Here is a 13,873-nt window from a genome sequence, read left to right as displayed (position 1 = left end):
AGAAACCGAGCCAATCGACCAACCAACCAACACATCAACCCGACCGACCAAACCAACAAACCAACCAAACCAACCGACCAACCAACCCAAACAACCAACCAACAAATCAAATCAAACCAACCATCAAACAACCAACCAAACAACTAACCAGCCAACCAACCAACCAACCAACTAACCAACCAAACAACTAACTAACTAACTAACCAACCAACCAACCAACCAACCAACCAACTAACTAACCAACCAAACAACTAACTAACTAACTAACCAACCAACCAACCAACCAACCAACCAACCAACGGAGCAATCAGCCATTCAATCCGATTCAGCTTGGCTTGTTTGATCAAGTTTGAATTCAAGCCTGAGTCTCAAACAGTTGGTGTATTGTACATTGATTATTAACTACACGGGAGTTGGCTTTTTCTGTAGTCATATTCATTCATTTAATAATATTTTCTAATAAATTAATTAAATGTATTTAAGTTTTCAGTGTTTTTGTGATGATCTTTGGGTCCTGACTTATACGGTAACCTGTGATGGGGATTTCAACAGGCATGTGACTCTCCAATGCAGCCTATTTTGACATAAAACAGTACATTTAGCCAAACTGACAAATTTGTATGCATGCATCAATGAATGGATTATTATAGTTGATCAAACTCACTGTTTAACTTCCATATGTAAGTAGGCATCTATTTAATTAATATATTTTATCTATACTAAGATATTGTCGTTGTTATTATTATTATTATTATTATTTACAGATCAAACTATTTTGCAAAATTTAGAAGGCTGACCCACCACACATCAAGTCCTTGAGGCAGGATCAAGCATTAATTATGGGGGTCAAACCCCTCCCCCAAACCTCCCCTGTAATTCACACCTTGTTCACAAGGCTTTTAGACACCTCTTAAAATTTTAAATGTCCGCTTGTAACCTGATTCATAACCCAGCCCTGGTGTCTTATAGAGTCATTAAGACAATGCTATAGGAATTGCATGAGTTCATTATGTTTTGATTTGTCGAAATTAGTGCTTCTCTTTGCTTTTGCCGTCCACACATCCCTTCATTTCATCCGGCTGTCGGTTAGCCCTGCTTAGTCAGAGCGGCAGTAATTGGCGAGGCGGTGTTATCGTTCACCTTTAAATGCTCACTCTTCCAACGATATCGATGAAAACCTTAGACCATTCCTCTTCATTATAGACTCCAAATTGCCAATATGCAGTTAAAATCTCCAAACCTTCAGACCGTTATGGACACGCTGTGCTCCCATCAATTAGCTCGCTGTCGATTCTAATGATGTTGATTAAAGTTGCGTTTCAGTTTGGGGAGTCTGTAGCTGGACGCTTATCAAGGGCAGATGCTGCTTCACTGCAAGAGCTCACTTTATTATGCTTTTTGAAGTCATGTTGCAGTGAGGTATTGAAATTATACATCTTCATTGTCTGAAAATCCATTAGCAAATCTAACGTTGAGTGCCCTACTGAGCTGAAGTGGCTAAAGTGTCTCTAATAATGAAAATATTTCCTTTGTACATACATTATTCCAATGATCAAGCAGAAAATCAAAGCGAGGGTTACAATAAAAGCTAGTGTTTAAAATTGAATTTTTTTTTCTTTTTTTGCTGATTTGCTTCAGTCTTTTGTTTATGACAGTCTTGAAAGAGAAGTATTGTAGTGTATTGAGATAAATTGGTTAGGATGTCTTATGGCCTAATGCATTCAAATGAAGACTTCATATTGATTTGAAGATATTCAGAAGTGTTTAATGGAAATTTATCTCTGTCTTATTTTATTTTATTTTATTTTATTTTATTTTTGTTTATTGAATGTTTTATGGACACTCTTTAGAATGAGGTTTCATTAGTTAATCACTTACATGAATGAACAACACTTTTATAGGGTTTATTAATCATTATTAAGCATTTACTAATGCATTATTAAAAATCAAAAGTTCTCAAAAGTAATCAAAGTTATGCTTGTGAAGATTTGGTAATTTTCGTTAAAATCAGGGGTGCCCAAACTTTTTCTTATGAAGAGTCAAAACTACACTTGATTGAGGCTAGTGTGCCGAAGGTAAATAGTTGCCATGGGTAATTTCCTAATTTATTTAATAGAAATTACTAGAAGACATTCCTTTAAATTAACTAATACATGTATTTTTACATTTAATAATAAACTTATTATAATAAAAACAAAACAATCTCTTTTATAATAATAATAATAATGATTAATAATAATTTGTTACATTTATTTAGTTCTTTGCTTCTCTCTCAAAGTGCTTTACAAAGTGTGGGGACTTTCCTCATCCACCACCTTTTATAACAGAATTTCACTTTTTGCCTTGATTTTCTTGACAATATCTTGTGCATATTCATAAATGAAAAAAAAATCAGATTTATTTACAACTTTTAATTGAAACATTTAATTTAATTTTGCGTTGTTGTCGCTCAGCAATAAAACAAACAAAAAAAGTTACATCAAATTAGACATGACGGTCTATGTGTTAAAGGCGTTTGCCCCAATCTTTTTTGTCATACTCACTTCTCCTCTCAGATGGGATGGTGGGCCAAATCAAAGCTTACAATGAGCCAACTTAGGCCTGCAGTCTTTACTTTCAGCATCTCTGATAATCATGAAACAACAACAAGCAGCGTTATATTCATTAACATTAAAATAATGATTAGTAAATACTATAATAAACCTATTGTTCATTATTTGTTTATGCTAATAAACAAATCAACCAACATTAACTAATGCAACCTTATTGTAAAGTGTTTCCATTTTTATTTTTATTATTTTTTACTATTATTAATATTATTATTATTATTATTATTATTATTATTATTATTATTATTTTGTTTGTCCAGTTACTGTATGTTTACCATCGTTTTAATTTAGCTTTGTTACTAAATACTATTGTACTATTGTAAATACTAATATTGTCGCTTCTGTTTCTTGTTCTTGTCTTGATGATGTAAACATCATATATTCAAAAAATCTTATTTTCAAGAAATAGTTAATAGTAATATTAATAACTATCAAAATTTGTTCCACTGAAAAATGTGATATGATAAATATAAAAAAAAATACACTGAGTCATCTAGGTTATTAGTACGGCACCAAATATGTTAAGTTGTGTTATTAAATTATCACATTTTACCAAGACCAAACACAAATCCACAATGTTTTTGAGCAACTAATGTTTGTAATGGCAGAAAATACATTGGATTGCATTTTAAAAATGAATGGAAAAGTTATAAAGTTTATTTTATAAATTAAAGTGTTATGCAAATGTTCTTTTTCGCTCTTTTCCTTTTAAATCCATCATTGTGTCTTACACTATTTGAAAAAATGGCTGAGCAAATACAACAAGAATATTTTTTTTATTAGGTTTGTATGTTGACTTTTATTTCTTTTTAGTTTTTTTAATTTTAATTTTGAAACTCTTTACTTTTATTTTCATTGAAAACACCTACATACAGTACATTACTGTCTAAATGAAAGAGATGGACCATATATCAAAGTTCTTTTGGAAGTACTCTAGCACAGTGAATTAAGCTTACTGCAAAAAGGAACTCACCCCACCCATCTAACATTGCTCAAAATGTTTGAGGAAGGTTCATAAAAAATACAATGAAAGTCATTTTATATATGAATAACATCTTAATATTAAACTGACTGGGACAAAAATTCAAAAATTGAAACAAGGTGACATTTTAATATAGTTATAAAATAATTATAAAATAAATAGTGAAATAAAATAAATAAATTAAAATACAACTGTCTCGTAAAAGTCTTAATCAGTTCAGTCTGTGTGCAAAAATAGTATGAATGGTTCCCAAATCTTGTGTAAAAATGGGGACAGCATCAGATTTCCACATTTGTAAAATTATTATTATTATTTATTTATTTTATTTTTTTGCAATACACATACAAAAGGGATTGCTTGTGTTCGGTTTCTGCTGCAAGAACTGTCCTCTGCTCCTAAAAGTCTAATACTATAATATTTCATTTTAGTTTAAAAGCATATTTATTTTTCAGAGCATAACCCATCATGATCAAACTGTTCTAAAAAAATGTACTTAACATTAAATAATGCAGGCAGTAGAACAAGTTAAAATGTAAAATAAATATTTAATGCCTATGAAGAGTTCAAATGCCAAAACCTTAAAGTGCCATCAGAAATGTACATCAAAAATGATTTTTGTCTCTGCATCCTTTGTTTATGTTGAGTTATTTCACTTTAAAGACCATGAAAATAACATATTCTTTGCCTTTAAAGAGCATTAAACCTTGGTTTGATAAAACTTTGATGTCTCCAGAATGTGTCTGTAAAGTTTTAGCTCATCAGATTATTTATTATATAATGTAGAATTTGCCCATTTTGGTGTCTGAGTACTGTATAGCTGTTTATGTAGCCTGTGGCTTTAAATCGAAATAAGCTGTTTCTCCCCACCCACTACTCTGACGTGCATGTCTGCTTCTCATGAGTTGCATCAGATAAAGAGCGGTCAGTGATAGACAGACATGGATGAAAAAATAAGTAAGTTTATTTGATGTATTTGTGGTGGAGTCTATTCAAGCCTTTCTGAAATGATGAGTCACATTCAAATGTAGATTATAGCACACACACACAAACACACACACAAATGCGTATTTACTAACACCATGCGGCCATCGTGAGAATTACAGCGGTTAAGACTTACAGCGCTAATACTCGCTTTATTACAAACATGCTCTGTTGTTTTAATCCCAGTTTCTATGCAAAAAAAAAAAGTTCTGTGGACGTGTGTATACGTTATTATGGAGACATGGCACATGATCACAGAGAGCTGAACTGATCTTTTAAAGGGTCACGAAACACCAAAACACATTTTTTGAGCTGTTGACAGTCATATATGTGTCCCACACTGCTAAAAACACTATTAGGACACGTATATCTCACTAAAAAGTGAAAATTGGTTGTTTTTGCATTATTTCGGGCAAATTTGTACTTCTGGTTTGAAATGAATTTTTGAAGCTGCGTCATGGCCATGAGATCTTAGCGTGTATTCCACCGTGTAGACTGGGCATCTGTGCCTGGCTGTCCCATATTACGTCTCCGAGTGTGCTGCATTAATGCACCAATCAGCGCGCTCTATTGTGCAACTTCATTAACATTCATTAATGTTACAGTGTTTAGGCGGCAGAGACACCACGTTGTGTTGGCAAAACAAGCGAGCAGTGTTGCTTTTATACTTTGCTGCAGTAAAGGTTTGTTTTCATTTTCTCTCTGTGAGAGCGCAGCTGGACTCACGTGTGGATCAGTGCATGCGACGCTCGACTACAATAACTTACGTGTCTAAGGAACATTGTTTACCCGAAAGCTTTTTTTTCATCTGCAAATGGTGAGATCCGGATTCGCTGCTCGTCTCCTCTTAATAAAGACGCGGTTCTTGTTGCTGTGGATTGTCCTGTCTCTACAGATTTGGTAAGTGAGCGACCAGTGCTCTTTTTTTTATTCAGTTTGTTCGTATCGAACTAAGTATTACACCGAGTGTAAACATGTTAGCACCACAACCAAACTATTACCGTCATGTAGGGTTTTCACCGCATTTTGTGACTAGAATAACACACGCGGCTTACCTGCCGAGTTTTTTTTCTCTCATTCGCCATGCGGTATCAAATATTGCATGAAAAATACACGTTTCCAGCAATTCCAATGAAATATCTTGTTTGTCGTGAGGGGCACGAATGAATTCCCTGAATGAAAGAGCCAAACTGCAGTTAAAGTCCACCATTTAATAATTTGGCAAATAATTTGATTACAGATATCCATGTAAACACAGTCACTTTTTCCCCTGTGTGTGTGCATGTGTGTGTGTGTGCGTGTGTGTGTGTGTGTGTGTGTGTGTGTGTGTGTGTGTGTTTTGACTCTAAAACTCAGCGCGTGGTCAAATAGACACTCCCACACCATCCCTCTTTTGCTCCTCCGACACTCCCCCCTAAACAGAGCTGGACACACCCACTTTTCTGACTTTTTTTCAAAGCAGACGTGTGAAAACACCCTGCTGAAACAAGGGGGTTTCATGGCCCTTTAATCTCAGTTGCTTTGCGCACGTCCTGCTTGTTGATATGATTATACACATTACTATGGAGACATGTTAATACGCGGCTGTCAATCAATTCGGTAGGTGGGGAAAACCACACTCCTGTGTCACGTTGCGGTGGACCTTAAAATCACTGAGATTTGGATCCTATTTTAACGTCGAAAAAAAAAAAAAACTTGTGTTTATATCACTCCAAAATCCTGTGGACACACTATAACGCCACACAGTTCTTTCCAAACAGCTTTCAAAAGTTGATTTTGCATCATAGGTGCCCTTTAAGTGAAATAAACATGGCGTTTTTGCATTTGAACTCTTCATATATATGAGCAAAATCCTCATATAGCTGTTTCTCTAGCCTACTACCATGTTTATAGAAATTGAATGGATTTCCTGAGGCCACGTTATATTGTCTGTTTCACTGACATCTTTCTGCGGTTGAAACGCTGAGCGCTTATATGGAGATGATGCATTTTAATGAGTTGTGCTGTGTCTTTTTACATACCTTCTGATGTTCAGTCATGTTTATTTCATGCTGTCACTAGTAAAGAAGAAGAGTTGATCGCTTCCCGGAACTGATGCGGCTTCAGCGATCTGTCATGCCACATTAAAGAGCTCCAAGATCATATTTATTGCTTCTGTTTCATCATAAAATTAACCGAATGTGAAAGCTGCAGCTTGTTTCATATTAAAAGTACAAAAGCTTACTGCCATTACTTGATGGCATCTGCACTACAGTAAGGTTTGTGCTTCAAAAAACAGCATTTAGACTAGATGAACATTTCGATTTTGAGATTTAAGGAATCATATTAGTAAAATGTTAAACTACAGAGATACAAATAAAGAGAACATTGGCAAAGACAGATAAAAGATATGTTTTATAGTCATTTAATTATTTGTTTGCGAACGAACGAGAGAAACAAACATGATCTAAATGAACTGTAAAAATCATTCTTTAGGATTAAAAAGTTTAAATTATGACATGATTTCATGATTATCGACAAAAAAATGAAAAAAAAATATGAGATAAAAACTTAAAATTGTGACAGAAAACATTTATGACAGTGATAAAATCACATGATATATAATAAATAACCATATTCATAATATAAAGGCAAATGTACTGTATTATAAGATTAGAAAGATGTCATTTAATAATTCCTGTCTATTTAACAACTAGTCTATTTTAGTCTATTGTTTGATGTCTAATAGATTTTCACTAGCACAAATTTTGTTTTATTTTAGCCAAGATGCTCATGTTTAGATGTCTATTTTACATTATTTAAACACAAAATTACTTGGTGGATCAGTACAGCCATGTCAGTTTGAACCAGAGTCAGACCCAGGAACATTCTGAATAAACTCAGCTGTTGAAGCTTTAACAGGATGTTACTCAGGTGTTACTCTGTACAAATTCAGATTAACTGGAGTAAACAAATACTGGTTGCTTTAACTGGTTGCTTTTATTTTTAACCTGAGTCAAAATAACCTTATGAGTTACATATTATATTAAACTGACTTAAAACAGCTTGTGTAACTTATAAGATTAAGTTGGAACCTGATTAACTTTAAGTTACAGTTAGCTAAAAACCTATGTTGTCATGACTTATTGATCATATAATTTTTTACACTGTAGTTATGGTTCATCAATGTCTATACTTCCTCTTTTTCTCAGACAGGTCCTCTTTTTTTGAGACAAAATATTCTAAAATGTTCAGCATTCAGTTTTTGCTTTCAACAATCTTTTGCTTTTTTGTATGTGTTTTTGAGTTATTATTACCATTCTCTTTCGGCCACGCCTTATTGCATAACAATATCAGTTGGTCATTTACACAAACATTGGCCAGTACATCTCACAATCCCATCACCTAGACAACATTCCAATGACAGAGCAGCAGCTTTTACCTATTAATGCGTGACGCATGACTCTGAAATAGCGTAAAATTCAGTAAATGGATTTTGTTTTCTGCTGCATTGTTTTCTGTTTACACTGCAAGATGGATCAGCGACAGGGGCTTTCACATTGCATGACTTTGACAATAGGAAGAATCGCCGACAACTTTGTCCAAACTACGTCTCACAGCCAAAAACACGTAGTATATCTTTTGTTATTAACTACATAACGAGAAAGAAACTTTTAATGGGGTAGAAAATGTACATATTTGCTCACCTGGGTTGGAAGGGAATTAGCAGTTTCTCCTCAACTTTCTTTTTTAACTTTCTGTACATGGCATGTTTCATTTCACACGGCATGTTTTGAATCACTGACAGCTCCAGATATTTAGCACACCAAATATGTTACGGGCATCGGCGACTCATCTGCGATTCTCTCAGATCGCGTGTTTGAATGTTCACACTGTGTGATTGTCACTCACGTGCACCAATTTATTTGTGATTTTAGGCATTTGTCTGAGATTTTTCAAAACCTGTCGGCGAGTCAAAATCGGGGCTAAAATCATGCAGTCTGAACTAGGCATAAGTCCAACCAACAGTTTTAACAAACAATCAACAAAATATAAGCCCTCCCTGACATTTACCATGTTTTCAGATTTTACCACATTCTCATCCTTATTTACTTGTTTATTTAATTTTTTGGCTTTTGTTTTTGTCTTACCGGATTTATGGAACTGTTCTTTGATAGACTTGAACCCTGTCATCGTTGTCAACTCTACTCTGCATCTCAAGTTCATCAACATACAAGGCAAGCTTACTAACAGCAGGAAAGCTGTCCATACAGAGGTAAGCAGTCAGCTGGTAAGTGTGAAAAGGAACGATATCAAACAGCACTGTAGCGTTTGTTTTAAAGACGAAATGCAGCCATACGTACTTCTGGCTAAATAATTCACGATTTCCAGAAATGTATATATGGTGACAATTTACAATGAGCCTGTGTTGGACCTACAATAAGCTATTAAATGAATAATGTTAGTCAACCATAATGTAAAATGGTACTTTCACAAAAGGCCTAAAACTTATGTCCATCAGAATCAACACACACAAATTTAACATACAAAAGAGGAAATGCTTCATTTACTTTCAATTGAGAAGAGGGGCAACTTAAATGCAGATAGAAAGGTGAGAAATATAGACATCAAGGCCTACACTCAATTATCACACCCATTCCTTTACACACGGTGAGTTTAACCCCTCACAATTCTTCCTCTCACCTGGAGAACTTTCACACACATAACAGTCACACTCAACATACAACAGACACGCAAATAAAGGTTTAAAAAGACTTCTCTCCACACAGCCTTTGAGACCCAACCACGAAGAAAGGCATCAACGTCATCACGTCAAGTAGGAAAGAGCGCACTTCCATGATCACACAGGGCCCAGTATAGGATTTGTCTGTCTGCAGTGCAAAGGCAGGGCCAGGATACTCAGTCCATCCATAAAATGTAGAGAGAAGGTGGGGCAGCAACTCGAGGCTTAAGCTGCGGTCACACTGGAGTTTGAGCTTGTGAATTTCTGTACAGCAGCACTGCAAAAAGGGGCGGGGTTAAATAAGATGATTAGACATTTAAAAGTGATTGGTCCATTTTATAAATTTCTGTCTAGAGAGGTAATGTTTTGATCCTATTGGTCTCACGCAGTCAAGTGATACAATTTCACAGGTCAGAGTTCACCAAGCTTGAACTTTGCAATGCTGCTAACTGTGAAACTTGACGCATAACCTTGCCGGTCTGATGCATTTGCATGCGTATGAATGGAAGTCTATGGGGAGAAAAGTCCAGTGTGACCGCAGCTTTACGCTGAGGTAGTGACCAACTAAACATTAATTATCCCCCTAACTCTATCTCAAATATAATGCCCTGTCTGACTGTCTATCTGCGGAGGGCATATTGCCCCCTAAAAGACAGCCAGACGGAACCCACAACTCACCACCTCGGAGCTCACATCTCTATCCTGCAGGCCGCTTTTAAAGAGTCTAATCATACGCTGTCCACAGGTAAATTCAATCAGGAAGATCACATGATCTTAACATTCCACATGCCTATTAAAAACTAACATTACCACTGATGTATTTTGAGCTTCTCCCCCACGTAGGCCTATAATCAGAGATTATTTTGTGCCGGAACACGCTGGATTTGGCAACTCTGAAATCTGATCCGACACCTCATTTTACCGATCCTCAACCGTCCTCCTCCCCCGTCCGCTGTTGACTTTCACTTTCTTCTGCGACTCCCCAACCCTTTTCATTTTTATCCGCGACAATCCACCTACCACTTTTTACTTTAGTCCGTGGCATCCCCCTGCCATCCAACACCTGCCATTGCCCCACGGCTCCCCAAACCCAGCTCTTCACTTTCATCAATGACAAACACTCCAAACCAACCCCCCCCCCTCTCCACTTTCATCCGCGACACCCCTCCTCCATCCAAAGGTAACATGTCAGTTTACCTGGATCTGTTCCGGGACCTCGCTGTTCACAAATTAAGCACTGCCTACAATGTTTGACACAACTTGTAAAATAAACTACATCAAAAGTTAGAGTTGGCTAAAAATAACCGAAATAAACAAACAAGAATTATGTGTTTAAAAAAACACACGAGTTACCGCATGACACATTTTTTAAACTCAGACAGTTTATAACAAATTGGCTGCATGTTTTCTTTTAATCCTTTCTGTGCTGGCAGTCACAGCAGAAACCTAACTAAATGCCAAAAAAACAAAAAAAAAAATCAACAAAAGTGAAATTTTCATGCGCTCCAAGTCTCTCTCTGATTGTTTGTTTCCTCATATTTTGTTGTTGCATCCAGGCTGCATCACTCAGACCGTTTATTTGACTGAAGTAAACTCTGTTCAGCTCAGATCATTACTGACAGCACAAGTTTAGAAATAATAATAATAATGTGATCATAGGCTTTGTTGCCGTCTTCTGTTGGCTCTTCTTCACTTGTTCTTGCTGTTCTCTTTGGTCTGGCAGGCTTCGCTTTCGCCCTGAGGGATCCGTTCTAGTTCCTGTCCTGTTTTGTTGTGTTACGCTCACCACAAAGCGATCCGTGTCTGATTCAGTTTGGTCTTATTTCAGATGCAGTTGGTTTTTGTTGTATGAACCACTGGTCTGAATATTTATCAGAAGCTTAGGAGTTAGTAAAGCTGAGGTTTCTTGTATAAATTTGGCAAATACAACTGAGATTTACTGATCTTCTCACCATGCTGACAGTATTTTGATGTATTATTTTTGTATTTGTATTGTATTAATAAATAGAACAACCTGTTCTACAACCTGTTACATTGTAAAAATTAACATTTTTGCTAAAAAAAATTTTGTGATTTGTGAAATGTTTTCCATTTATTTACGGGTGTAAGTTGTATTATGGGACCTTTTAGTTTAACAAAATGACTTTTATTGACATTTTAGTAGAAATAAGTTGAATAATATAATAAGTAATATATAGAGAAATAAGTCTGTAAAATTATAAAAAACTTACTGGCAGTTTATTGCAATGTTTTTGTACCATATACAACACCAATCCAGACAATAGATCACTTTAAACTATTAAAAATGTCAATAAAAATCTTTTCTTTTTTTTTTACATTTCAAGGTTGGAAGTAGCTGGAAGAAAGATCAAGGTTCCATAATGAAATTCTTAAGCATAAAATTTAATAATAATGAAGTAATTAAACAATAATTATGACATGCAAAGTCATCAAGTCAACATTTTGTCAGTTGTGTAGATCTTTTATTTCTTTTTATCCTTTTATTGATTCAAGCTTTCATCTCAGTTATGACTTTTATCATCATTTTGACTTTCTAAAGTACAGTCACAATTACGGTTTTACACAAGTTTACTTTTGCAGTAGAAAGTGTCATATTTATTTCTTAAATCTACTGAAAGTCGCTTTTTTACATGTTAATTCATTTAAACTGCCTGATTTCTGACTGTGCTTCATGTTACATGCATGAAACATTAAATTGTTTGTATACACAGTCATATATATTTGTAAGCATCACACCATACAGTACCATTATGATCAATCAACATACCACTATAATCAAACCAATGTTTATTACATTTGTTTGGTCTCTCCTTCTATCTATATGGTCTCTCTGGAGCAGGAAAAAAATAAAACACACTTTAATGGGATATAAATTCATAACTAAGATGTACCTTGAATTTTGTTTATATTTTTTATATATTTAACACAGTATCAGCATTTGAAGTGGATCAAAACATCTGATCAAAGTTGTCCTAAAATTATTGAACACAGATCTCACTTTTAGATTAATATTCTCTACAGTAATATATTTGTGCTTATACATTAGATTAATCAGTAGCAAAGACAAAACCGGAACTATTTAAGATCACAGTTCAAAAATGAATACACCCACATTAATACGTTAGGGGAAAAAAAAAATCTTAAATACTATTTTATTAAGCATTAAAAATCAAGAGAAACATAATAAATACAGTTGAAGTCAGAATTATTAGCCCCTTCGAATTTATTTCTTCTTTTTAAAATATTTCCCAAATGGTGTTTAACAGAGCAAGGAAATTTTCACAGTATGTCTGATAATATTTTTTTCTTCTGGTGAAAGTCTTATTTGTTTCATTTTGGCTAGAATAAAAGCATTTTTTAAATTTGTAAATCACCATTTTAAGGTCAAAATTATTAGCCTCTTTAAGCCATATTTTTTCTTGATAATCAACAAAACAAACCATCGTTATACAATAACTTACCTAATTACCCTAACCTGCCTAGTTAACCTAATTAACCTAGTTAAGGCTTTAAATGTCACTTTAAGCTGAATAGAAGTGTCTTGAAAAATATATAGTAACATATTATTTACTGTCATCATGGCAAAGATAAAATAAATCAATTATTAGAAATGAGTTATTAAAAGTATTATGTTTAGAACTGTGATAAAAAAAATGTTCTCTCCATTATACAGAAATTGGGGAAAAAATAAACAAGCGGTCTAATAATTCAGGGGGGCTAATAATTCTGACTTCAACTGTATATGCTTTAGTTGAATTTTGTTGAATTTTATTATCATATAAGATTTGTTTTTTATATTATTATATATTGTTTTTGGTTAGGTGACCAAACTTTTATTTGAATGGATATGACTCCTTGATAAAACTTTTTTTGGTTGGTTTTTAATGCACTAAAATTATTAGCTATATTCACTGAGAAATAGATAAAAATGGTCATCATTCATATTCATACTCATTGATCACTGTACATATACTATGGCAAGTCATAATTATGCTTTTCTACTACTGTTTCATTTTCATTCATTCATTCATTCATTCATTCATTCATTCATTCATTCATTCATTCATTCATGCATCCAGCTGCAACCCAGTCCTGAGAAACATCCATATACACATTCACGCTCATACACTGCGTGAATTAGTCAGTTTCTACATAATTTATTGCGGTTTTCGGGAATAAATACATTGGATAAGGGAGGCCTAGCACTCCCCAATTTTCAGCTATACTATTGGGCTTGCAACATTCATAAGCTTCTTTATTGGAACAATGAAAGTCATATTGAAAACTGTCTGCCTTGGGTACATACTGAATCTTTATCAACAAAAAAATCCCTCTATTCAATTGTGTGTTCTCAACTTTCTTTAGCTATAAGCAGTGTTTCAAAAAATCCAGTCGTGACAAATACCCTCAAAATGTGGATGCAATTTAGAAAACACTAAGGCCTACATAGAGGTTCTATCCATATGTCAATCCTTAACAATTATTTTTTCCCTCCATCCAGTACAGATCCTGCATTTCGTCTCTGGTCATCTAATGGTCTTTGCAAGATCAGAGATC

Source organism: Danio rerio, chromosome 1, assembly GCF_052040795.2.
Source record: "Danio rerio strain M-AB ecotype USA chromosome 1, GRCz13ab, whole genome shotgun sequence".
Taxonomy (NCBI): domain Eukaryota; kingdom Metazoa; phylum Chordata; class Actinopteri; order Cypriniformes; family Danionidae; genus Danio; species Danio rerio.
This window is presented reverse-complemented; position numbering follows the sequence as displayed.